Source organism: Lotus japonicus, chromosome 1 (assembly GCF_012489685.1).
Source record: "Lotus japonicus ecotype B-129 chromosome 1, LjGifu_v1.2".
In the NCBI taxonomy this organism is placed as follows: domain Eukaryota; kingdom Viridiplantae; phylum Streptophyta; class Magnoliopsida; order Fabales; family Fabaceae; genus Lotus; species Lotus japonicus.
The window spans coordinates 46,338,197-46,348,558 of record NC_080041.1 but is presented as its reverse complement, the minus strand read 5'-3'; the positions used below and the strand labels follow the sequence as shown (position 1 = coordinate 46,348,558).

The 10,362-nt window shown below is 36.1% G+C and overlaps 1 pseudogene; it reads left to right on the top strand.

The window, feature by feature from the left end:
- The first annotated feature begins 716 nt into the window (after positions 1-716).
- On the top strand, positions 717-10,003 carry LOC130736875 (SNF2 domain-containing protein CLASSY 2-like; annotated as a pseudogene).
- Positions 10,004-10,362: the final 359 nt, after the last annotated feature.

Below are 10,362 nucleotides of genomic sequence, written 5' to 3'. Positions count from 1 at the left end.
TTTCTCTCAAGCCTTTGATTAAAACTCCATTGTTTTCTCAAATATGTTTACGCTCTCTTACTCTCTCATTCCTTTGATGCAATAACATTGTTTGCTGCTTCTTGAGATCTAGCATCGAGTTTGAGTTACAATTTTCAGGTAAAGTTTGTCCTTAAATAGTTTGTTCCATTATTTTTTTTAGGATTTTTAGAAAATATTTTCTTGCTTAAGCTCTTCATTTTAAATGTGAATTCATGTTGTTGCCTTGATCATTCGATTGATCGACCTCAAGTGATCAAAATTTTGAAAACTTTTTTACTTGAGATTTGGGTTTTCTGTGAAAACTCTGGACTGAAGCTAAAAACTGTTACAATGTGAGATTTGTCTTACTTATGAAAAATGATACTTTAATTTAAGGGTTTTGAGACTTTAGACTCACTTTATCTTCCATGTCACATTTCACTTTCATTCATTATGACATCATCCATCATTTTTCTCCCTTTTATTTCTTTATTTTCCTTGATGGAATCAAATTTGGGGGTGAATATTTTTCTTAGTTTGATGACCGACTCCGTTCTTATAATAATGTAAGAAAGTTAGGTTTTTTTTGGAAAAGAAACAACTATATATGAATTTGTTTATCTTCTGAAAGGTATTCATAATTTCAAGATTTGTATCCATAATTTTCCAAGATTTTTCTTGTTTATTATGCGAAATAAATGAGGACTTTGTCTTAAATGGAAGTTTATGTACTAATATTTATTTCTTTAATCACCTAATACAGATGAACATCTGTCAGGATGGAATGGACTCTTGTTATTTGTCAGTATCAAATTCAATGACACTTAGAAAAAGAAATTTGCATCAAGTGAAGCATCCATTCAATGCTTATCGTAATCTTTTCCTCTTCTTTTTATTGATTCATCATTATGCATGCAAGAAAAAAGAAAAAAAAATATATGAAAATTAAATACCAATAGATTACCAAATAAATTTTATGATATTCAAAATATTGCCTTTATTTACACAACATGTGGACAATAATCTATTCTTTAATTTCTATTGTATATACCAAATTTTTTCCATAAACACACTTGCTAAATAAATGAGGCTTTTTTGTTTGGCTCATGGAAACCCGTGAAGTTCATTAGAATTGAATCAAGAAGGGTGACCTTTCATTTTGTGGATAATCATGAGATATAGATAGAGAAAGGTTTTTCGGACTTACGAACAAGGTCAACGATAACTACTTTTGCAGATATGCGAATAAGGTCAAGGAAAACTACTTTATCTGATTGATTATACTTCTTGCGATGTGGGATTAATGTGTGTGTGTTATCAACCTTTCAAAGCAGAGATGATTCAAATCAATCAAATTTTACTACGGTAAGTTGAGACTATTGGTGTTTGCATGAATTTATAAGATGATCATTTTGGCGTTTCTTGATATCTTTTTTCAGCATGTCTTGAAACGTATTGGCTATCTCCTTTAAATTGAGAGTTGTAGTTTATGGGAAAATAATTCCTTGCAGTTACGAATCCTTACATTCACTATGTCATCGAACATGAGTCATTCAATCTGGATCATATGACTTTAGATATGTTTACAATCTGACATGATAAAAAATATGAGCCTACCGAATTAAGTCGTATGGTCCATATTTAGTGACTAAGTGAATTCAGGGATTCCGTGCAAGTGACCTAAATCCTAGTTTGTGGGACATTAAATCAGATAAACTCTCACTTTTTTAATTGCATGTGTGGGCTGATGCTAAAATAATTTCCATTGAGAGAAAGCCCCACAACCCTGAATGCTCATGTGAGTATCGTGTAATCTTTTATACAAATCAAGGTTCCCTTGGTTCAAATCAAAATACTCTGAGTAAGGATTTCAAAGTAGTTGGGTTAAATCAATTTTCTATCCTTCAAAGGCTTGGACGTAAAAGCCTTGAAGATCAACCATTTAGGTGGAACTCATCAGAAAACTGCACCAAGAGACCACAAACGAGGTTTTCCTTAAGAAATTTCGCCTGCGACATGTCATTGCTAGCTGGTTTATCACTTCTAAAGAACATGTCCTTATGTGCGAGATCAGAGCAAAATAAGATTCTCTACCAAATCATGGAAAATGATACTAGTAACTCTGATTTTCCCATAAAAGCTATGAACTTCAAACTAAAAGGTGGCAAATCAATGCCCTCTATTTTTGAACTTGATACATGGAGTATTGTCCTTGCAATGCAAAATTATGAAGTACAGGTGTTGCCACCATTACAACGTTTGACAGGTCGAATCAAGAATCCTGAATTTTACTTGGGCTATTGTGATGTTGGTTCAAGTTCTGTAATTCAAAATCGGAAATATAAGGTGGACACGAGGAAAAATGATGACAAGTTGGCACTAGTGAATTACACTGCTGAAGGGGATGTTGAAACTAGTGTTCAAAAGTTTTGTGAATCTGATGCCATCGAAAATGAACATATAAAACCAATTTCTATTGTTCTAGCTCCTAAGAAAGGTGGTTTAGAGGCTCTTGAACCCCGCAATCTCCATGAAAGTGGTCAATTTTCTTCCCAGTTTGTTGATATTTGGGGATCGAACAACAATGATGATACTGGTATGTGTATAAATCAGCCTAGTGGTGATACGAAAGTAGTTGGTGCAACCTTTTCAAGACATTATTATAATCTTAGAAGCGGTAAGAAGCATCAGAGGAAGGATTCATCAAATTCAGATGATACAATGGAAGATTTGGAACCCAAATGGGAGGGGTTTAATTCTATAAGAGGAGCTGAGCGCAAGAGGCTACATGGTTCAGGATTTTCGAAGACGTAGGGCCTTAAATGTAGATGCATCAAAGGAAATTATATATTCTTACTTGAAGGATATTGAAAAATTACCCACAATAGAAGAGGCTCCTATTAATGAGAAATGGAATGAAGCAATCAACTTTGGCAAAGACAAGGAAACTGAGAAAATTCAAAGAGCGGAGCAGGTGGAGGAAGAAGTTTCTGAAATCGAAATGTTATGGAGAGAAATGGATGATGCAATGATAGAGGGTTTTCTTCAAGAAAAAATATAGGTGTGTTATTCCTCCCTCCTCTACTTGTTTAATATTTATGATTCAACCACACTCTCACTTCATTTTCACCTTCATTTTCAACCTACTATGTCTTCTCTTTCAATCACAACACATATCACATCTCTAAGTTTTTTAGTTTTTCTTCATATCTCTGTTTTATCTCCACTCCATTTATTCTTATTTGAGAGTGTGAGCGAAATTTTTTTCTTAATTCCTTGTTCAATTTATCAATGCAGGGTTCAAGTGCTCAACCTAAGGACGAGACTACTAGATCTTGTGAGCACGATTATAGATTGGATGAGCAACTTGGAATCTATTACCATAAATGCGGCTTTGTGAATGAAGATATAAGATATATCATGCCAGGCTTTGTAAGTGAAATTCAATACTTTATTAGAATCTCCGTGTAGTTTCTTTAACATTAAGTTTAAAATTCTTCTACAATTATTGGTACATTCTCTTGATTTGTCTATATATTTTGGGTGCATTTAGATTTAAATAATAAACAAAAATTTTAGATCAATAAATACTTACTAAATAATATCACTCTATTCATAATTTTTTAAAATGAATTCAAAAGAGCGTATAATAGATTTAAGTGGTTCATTGCAAGAAAGTGGTTATAAGTGCTTATTTATAAGACCTTATAAGTTCTTATTTATAAATTAAAATAAGAAGTAGATCCAACCACTCTTCATCTAAAAAAATTGTTCATTTTGGTAGGCAGAATGCCGATCACGGTGACACAAGGATAGGGAGTGCATTTATGAAGAACCAAAGCCAAAGGTTGATGATGAACCAAAGTCTGATGATCAACAAAATATTGATGATGAACCGAAGGGTGAAGATAATGATAATGATATCCCTTTGGTTCCTATATATGCTGCTTGTGATGAGCCGAAGGGTGAAGATAATGATAATGATATCCCTTTGCTTCATATATCTGCTGCTTGTGATGAGCCTATATCCATTGAAAATGACAGCGTTTGGGGATACATTCCTGAACTTAGAGAAAACATGCTCCTCCACCAAAAGAAAGCTTTTGAGTTTCTTTGGCAAAACATTTGGGGGTCCATAAACCCAACACTTATGGAAGCACAATATGAAAACAGAGGAGGCTGTGTGATATCTCATGCTCTTGGAGCTGGAAAAACATTCCAAACCATTGTGTTTCTTGTTAGATATTTGAAGTTATTCCCAAACAAAAAACCCTTAATCCTTGCTCCAAAAACCACACTTTACACTTGGTACCAAGAGTTTATCAAGTGGAAGATTCCAATGCCAGTTTATCTGATTCACAATCGCAGAAGCCAAAGAAATTTCAGTGGAAATGCATTGTCTCTTCCTGGAATTCCCAATCCCAATGAAGATGTCAAGCATACTTTGGATTGCTTGGAAAAGATTCAAAAGTGGCATGCACACCCAAGTGTTCTGGTCATGGGTTATGTGAGACTCGAATTTTTAAAGCTTAGAATAAATTAATTAATTTCCTGTTCACAATTAGGATTTAATACAACGTGAAAGGAATTTACATAAGTGGTTGCTGTTTAAAAATAATTTAATGAAGAAGAAAATTCATGGATTAATTAATTCTATCCCTGTAGTCAATTTAGTCGATAACTTGACTCATTTACATGACTGTCTTAGAACGAGAGCGTTTATATAGAGCCAAAGTACTCTTAAAACACTGTAGAAATTAAGTCATAAGAATTATGGAGATATACAGAATTGCTCGAATACCTTCCTACGACAAGCAGATTAATACGAAACCCTGGAATTTACGAACACTCATTTCCGATACCGGGAGGTTTGCCGAAACTGAATCCCTGGTTTTTCTAGAGCTATTAAATTAACCTACGATGTAGACTTTTCCTGTTCGGAGCTTCAAATAAAGATTTCATCCGCGAATGCCCACTCTAATCGACGTTCCAAATCTTTCTTCAGAAGGAAGTTTCTGCATCCGAGGTCAAAACCATAAAGTGCATTTTAAGCCGGTAAACATTAAAAACAAGCCTCGAAAACCAAAAATCATACTGATATTTCTTGGAAGAATTAGAAGATTCAGCGGGAAGAATATCGTGTCTAAAATACGTTGGAATCAGTAGGAAAAATCGGAATCGCGAAATAATCATTTTCTCACGTTTTCAATTTCCTATAAATAGGACTTCAAAAACTCAAAAAAATCACACCATCCTTTACATTTTCTTTGTTGGCCGTGGGTGAGCTTGAGGGAGAAAGGAGGAAGAGTTTTTTTCCGGTTCTTGCCTGATCATTGCTACGCGTAGGCCTCGAGGTACTGATGTTATTTCTTTCTTCTGATCTTAAATTCCGTTGCTTTTTGCTATGTCTTTCTGTGCTTCAAGTTTTGAGCTTTTTGTAAAACTGTCCAAATAGGTTGATTTTAGTGTCTAAATGTATTCTCTTCGTACCCAAGAACAAGAATACGTCATTAATATCGCCAAATTCCAGCCGGTTTGTCCTAGATCTCTATAACTGTGAAAATGACCCATTTCTTCTAAAGTTTCTGTTTTTATCATCTAAAACTTGCGACTGAGCTTAGCCTCAGTAGGATTAGTTGTTCTAAATAATTTTAGGAACGTACCCATCTAATTTATTTTCAGAAATTCCAACTTTGAGTTTTCGAGCTAAAAACACTGACCAAAATACCCCTGTGTTAGTTTTCGACCCGATAATTTTTCTGAGAGTTTCTCTGGCCTAGATATTGCCTAAGAATACCTAGGAATTAATTTAGATCGAAGAAAAAGTTTGGGAAACCCTGTTTCTAGCACTGGCCGAAACTTGTAGTAATTGGACCGTGTCCAAAAATATTTTTTTGGGTCTGTATGGCCTGAGCTATAGCGAAGCTCTCTCCGTTGTCAAAATTTTGGCTTTGGTTTCGTGTCATTCCGAGTTCTGTAGCTTGAGTTATGCACATTTTAGCGAACAAAGGTTCTGTCGTCTATTTGTGCTTAAATATTGTACTCTAAAGCTTCTTAAGCTTTGTCTAAACGCTAGTTAGTATTGTTTTGACCGAATTGACTTGTTTTGATTGACTTTCGCTTCGTTTGCTCAAAGATTCGTTTGGAGGAACACTTGGAGCAGGAAAAGAGGATTGTGAAGGAGCCTTGCTTGAACACACTGGACGAGTTCGAGGTTAGGGCAACTCACCGTTATTAGCTAATGACCTAGAGTCGACTTGTTCGACTTATTTGTTAAATTCTGCACAAATATTGCATGAACTGTTCTGAAAAATGTTTTCTGGAGGCTTCGGCCGAGTGAACTGATTGAGACGTGTGTCTCTGTTTTATGGGCTTCGGCCGACATGGGAGATTAGGATTTATCGCATTGATATGTTGATAATTGACCTGCATGCTTAATTGTTAAATGGTTAACTATAGGCTATGTGATTATTTGTTCACATGATATTTGAATTACATATGGGATTACTTGTTCACATGATATTTGGATTATATTGATTATATTGTGTCTTTATATTACGCACTTGAATTGCTGACTATATTGAATATACCGTGCAATTGTGCGAATGAGTGAGGAACGTCAAGATAGTGGATAACGGGTAGTTATGCCAGACTCCTGTCGAGTTTTTGGATAAAGTTTGATGAGATGGACCGAGGTTTGTACCCTATTATTGTTTTATGGATCGAGGCAATCTCAAAGGAAAATTGAGTTTGAAAATGATATTGGAAAAAACCCCATTTGAATTCACGTAAGAACTTAGGTTGTTCTGTCTAAGGCAAGAAGGGCTTTTAATGGGGCATTGTGCCCGGCCAGCTTACCTAGGAACTTCTCGGGCCATTACTTGGGTGATGATGGACCTTTTGTTTTGAGACCTTCTCCAGGGAATCATTGAAATTATGGGATCTTTGAAACTAATAGGATTAGAAACGAAACTTAAACAATTTCATAATGAACCTCCATAATGTATTAAACAACCTCAAAACCCTTAATATAATGATAAAAGACTCAGACGAAAGTTTATGGCTTGAACATTAAGTTTTGAAAATGAGAAGTGTCGTCGGATCCAGGTTTCTAGGGAAACCATTGTGCGTTGGCACTTTGCTCGAAGAGCAAGTTTTATTGGTTGGCCAATCCAAGGGATAAGCCGGGGAACTAGTCAGTTCTGAGTATGTTGATACTCTTTTGCTCGTTGAGCAGTTTGTTTGGCCATTGAGATGGTGAGCCATGGTAAGTTGAAAGGTCACTGAGTGCCAGCTGCATTCTTTTGCTCGTTGAGCAGTTTGGTTGGCCATCGAGACGGTGAGCCCAAGTGACTAGGAAAGTTACCAAATGCGATTAGCACTTCTTTGTTTACCTTAGGGTATTGTAGAAACAATGTACTCTAGCTAGACACGCGTACCTTGGTGAGGACGATTCGTTGTTTGGCTAACCATATTGCATTCATTCATACATTTGTTGGGGAGCGTGCAGCTTTCCAAAGGACAATATCAGATCGGACTTCATTGAAGCGAGATGCTTCACAGGAGCGAGATGCTTCATAAAAGCGAGATGCTTTACAGGAGCGAGATGCTTCATAAGAGCGAGATGCTTTAGCGGAGCGATATGCTTGGCTTGTCCCATCCATCGAGATGGTGACATTTTATCCGGATCATCTTTGGAGCATGACATAGCATTGGCACACCATGCACTTAACTATATTTGTTGATATATTGCTTATCGAGTTTTCGAGATATAACTTATTGAATTGTTGAGATATTGAATATTGAATTGTTATTAGAAATTTGATAACATGTTATGTATATACCTTAGGGTAGACGATACAAAACTTATATGTATATATACAACATATATATATATACCCCTTTATTCATCAAATGTTGCTTGTATTATCTATTATATTATGTGAGTTGACCCTCGCGCCTTGGCTTTGTGTGTATGGTTGTGTTTGGGCGGTCGGCCTGCTGCCAGACGTCCAACAGCTGATTCAAGATGGTTCGTCGTTCGGGGAGGATCCTGAGCGCAATGACTACTACTCAGCCTTCGACGTGGACCCTAACTTCATGCATGATCGGATGAGGGACGATGTTAGGAGTGTAGTATATGGGGGATTGTTTTCACAGCTCTGATTGTCATTTCTCATTTTGGGGCACGGTAGGTCCCCGGCTATTAGCTTTTGTGTGGTTCTCTTCCAGGAGCATCACAGGGAGTTTTTCGGGCATAGGAAGTCTTTCGAAGGCCGTTTGGGGCTGACTAATCTTCTTGAAAACTGTATTCATAAAACTCATGACTCTGACCATGGGATGTACTTATTCGCATGCGGGCACTATCTCCAATTACTTTATGTTTATTATCTTTGGGTTGAGTCTTCATTATGTTAAGTCTTCTATTTGAAAAGAAAACGAAAAAAAATATTTACGCATTTTCCGCACTATTGATTTAAAGTCACCAAAGTGGCACCACCGAAATCGGGGTGTTACAGGTTACACTTCATTTTTGTCATTAATGCATGAAAATTCAAAGTATGAACACAAAAATTTCATGGCTAAAGCATTGAGGGAAAGTCCTGAGATTCTTGTGCTGGATGAAGGGCACAATCCAAGAAGCACCAAGTCGAGTTTGAGGAAATAGTTAATGAAAGTGAAGACAGAACTGAGAGTACTCCTCTCTGGCACATTGTTTCAGATTAGTTTTTGCGAGTATTTTAACACACTTTTCTTAGCAAGACCAAGGTTTGTTCATGAAGTGCTCCAAGAGTTAGATCCAAAATATGTGAAGAGCGAAGCTGAAAACAAAGGTCCCCATTTAGTCGAGTCACGAGCAAGGAAATTCTTCATTGATAAAATTGGGGTGAAAATCGATGCTGGTAATGACAATGTTGAGGAGAAGATGCTGGGTCTGAACTTGTAGAAGAAAATCACAAGTGGTTTCATAGATGTGTATGATAGTGTGAATGCAGATAGTTTACTACGTGGTTTACAAATTTACACCTTGTTGATGAATAACACTGAGAAGCAAAGTGAAATCTTGCAGAAACTGCATAAGAAAATGAACCGGAGTGGCAGGTACCTTCTTGAGGTAGAGTTTTTGATAACCCTTGGGTCAATACATCCATGGCTTATCTCAACAACAAAATGCGCCAAAAAGTTTTTCTCTTCGAGCCAATTGAAGCAACTAGAAAAATGCAAGATTGATTTGAAAATAGGGTCAAAGGTGAAATTTGTTTTGAGCCTTGTCTTCCGTGTGGTCAAGATGAAGGAGAAGGTTCTTATCTTTTGCCGCAACCTTGCACCAATGTGGCTGCTTCTGGAGTTGTTTGAGAGGTTCTTCAATTGGAAAGCAGGAACAGAGATCTTGACACTACATGGGGAACAAGAGTTGTTTCAGAGAGGGAAAGTGATAGATAAGTTTGAGGATCATTGTGGAGCCTCAAAGGTTCTCCTTGCTTCAATCAGCGCTTGTGCGGAAGGTATAGAAAACGAGAAATTGTATTATTTTGTTACATCACATGAGTTGGTCCTCCCTTTATAAAAGAGTAACACATAACAATTACATAACTACTCACTTTATATACTAAATAAACATAATTTTAATAGGGGTTAGTTTTATTTGTCAATAACAGGGGTTAGTTTGGCAGTAGCTTCTCGCGTGATTTTCTTGGACTCAGAGTGGAATCCGTCCAAAACGAAGCAGACTATTGCACGGGCCTTCCGTCCTGGCCAAGACAAGGTTGTTCATGTTTATCAACTATTAGCAGCTGGATCATTTGAGGAGGATAAATATAAGAAAACCAACTAGAAAGACTGGGTTTCTAGGATGATTTTCAGTGAGGACTTTGTGTAGGACCCTTCCGAATGGTAGGCAAAGAAAATTGAAGATGATGTGCTCAGAGAAATGGCTAAGCTGGATAAGACTAAATCAATCCACCAAATTGTGAAGAATGAAAAGGCTTCAACAAACCTATGAACCAGGTATTTGCTAATTTTTTTAATATCAAAACTTGTCCGATTAATTATTATTTACATATCCTACATTTGCTTGTGTTAAAATTGTAAGTCTCACGTACATTGATTGTATAAAAAATAAAACTAGTAAAATTTTGGAATTTTGGAAATTTAATTTTATATACACTTATGAATTTATATCTAAATTTTGGGTTCAGACTTCAAAATCTACCAGTGTATTGTGTAATGTTTGCACTAGATCATATGAACACATATTCAATGTTGCTAAAAAATAACCATATATGTCATTTTAGAATTTGTTTTCACGTGAAAAAAATGCATCTTATTTGATACCAATCATGAACATGAATGTATTCTTTG